Consider the following 2,196-nt stretch of genomic DNA (forward strand, 5'->3'; position numbering starts at 1 on the left):
GTCTTAATCGAAAATGCCAAAGATTTATTCCTTTTATTTCTGACTTTGGCAAGGTAAGAATGCTTGTTGTTTGTGCAAAGTTAGGCCTCACTGCTTCATTGTTCAGTGTGTAAAGTTCCCCACAAGCTCTAGCTACTCCAATCACTTTCTCTGAATTGGTATCCTGTATCTTACATTTTTTGTCATCAAAATTCATATGAAAATACAGATGTGATGTGGCCTTGAAAACAGAAATTAGTTTGAAATTAAAGAAAGGGATGTATAATGTATCAACAAGGTAAAGTTCATTTGTGAATATGATAGTTCTAGCAATTTTGTTGATGGCTAATGCACCATTAGGCAATTTTACAAGGATTGGAGCTATCTCATGATATGTATGAAAGTCATTAAGTGAGTAAGAGACATGGTCAGTTGCCCCTTGTCCATTATCTATGATGCAAATTTCTTATTTGAAATATTTAATGCGAGAATGTTTGATGTGAAATGCATAATATATACCAATTTACTTGGATGAGGTGTTGGCAAAGGCTCTTTGTGAGGATCAGCATGGTGACTTGGTTTCTGCGCTTCCTTGCTGAGAAGTGCTAATAAGGCTGATTTTTATTCAAGTGTAAAATCAAAACTTGTTACATCACTATCCTGTCCATTGTAAGGGTTTCTGAGATTCTCATTGCTTCCCTCAGATTCAAATTCAGCTGCACTTATGTTGGTGAATGCTGTGTTATATCTTTGCTTAAGATGCGGTGGCAATCCATGCTTTTTGTAGCATGTATCAACATGTCCCATCTTGTCACAATGTGAGCATTGCATCTTGCCTCTACCTCCCTGTCCTCTTCCAAAGCTTGGATTTCTGCCTCCTTTGCCCCTCCCTCTCCCTTTGCTTTGAGAGGCCTTTGCAGTGTTCAAGAGGGTGGCAGGTTGAGTGATTGTCTGAGCTATCATTTTTAGTTCTAAGACAAAATTTAGGCTTTGAAACTGTCTCTCTTGTTGCGTAAGAAGAGAGAAAACAGTATTGACGTTTGGGAGTGGATCCATGAGCATGACTTGTGACCTAACCCTAGCATATTGTTCATTCAATCCTCTAAGAAATTGAGTAACCTGATCTTCAGCTCTAAAGTTACTTATGACTCCTAGTCCACAATTGCAATTTCTTCCACACTCGCATGATGGAATTGCTCTAAAGTTGTCCAGATCTTCCCATATCATCTTCAATTTCGTGAAGTACATAGTCACACTCATTTCTCCCTACTTAGTTGCATACAACTCTTCTTGTAGCTCAGCGATTCGAAAGCGGTCACCTTGGTAATACCTATGTTTTAGGTCTTCCCAAAGATCCAGTGCTATAGTATTTCAGCTCATACTTTTGGCAATGTCAGGTTCTAGTGAACGATTGATCCACGCAACTACATATGTGTTACATCGTTCCCATACCTCAAATAAGGGATCATGCTTTTCTAGCTTATCTAAGCTACCATCAATAAACCTAAGTTTGTTCTTTGATTTCAGAGCAAGATTCATAGCTCTACTCCAATCTCCATAGTTCCTTTCATTTAGAATTTCATGAGTTTTGGATATACCTGGATTTTCGAAGGGATGTAAGTAAAAGGGACTCCTAGGATCTTGGCTTGGTCCTCCATTGCTTTTGTTTATGTGCGCTTGAATTGCAGAAAGTTGATTCAAAAATACTGAAATTCCTTGAGAATCGAGGTTCTCCAATGGTAATCCTGCTTCTGGTTGTGCGATTTCACAAACTGGTTCCATCACTGCATGCTAACTAGTGATTCAGAACTTGCGTTTTTAATTATCAAGTCTGAATGATTAATCCCCTTCTTCAATTTCAATCCCTTAGAGCACTCTTCGATCTCCACGCTCACCGCAGCACCATGTTAAAAGGTGAGCGAAGCAGAGAGAGAACACACGAACAGAAAGAATTAAGAGAAGAAATGGAATTGACATAAATTCAATCTACAGTGAAAGAACTCAACTAATTATCGCTATAGCAACAAGTTTATATAGTGCTAATTCAATTCTAATTAACTACTTCCATATGGCAATAATAATAACAAATTCAGTAACTAATCTATTTAAGTTATATTCAGATGTGTGTTGCTGCATTATATGTATATGAGTCTGCACAAGAAAAAAAATTATGTGATAAAATAGAGTGAAGCTAAATGTTTAAAAATAATCGCAAAA

This window comes from Arachis ipaensis, chromosome B02 (assembly GCF_000816755.2).
Source record: "Arachis ipaensis cultivar K30076 chromosome B02, Araip1.1, whole genome shotgun sequence".
Classification (NCBI taxonomy): Eukaryota; Viridiplantae; Streptophyta; class Magnoliopsida; order Fabales; family Fabaceae; genus Arachis; species Arachis ipaensis.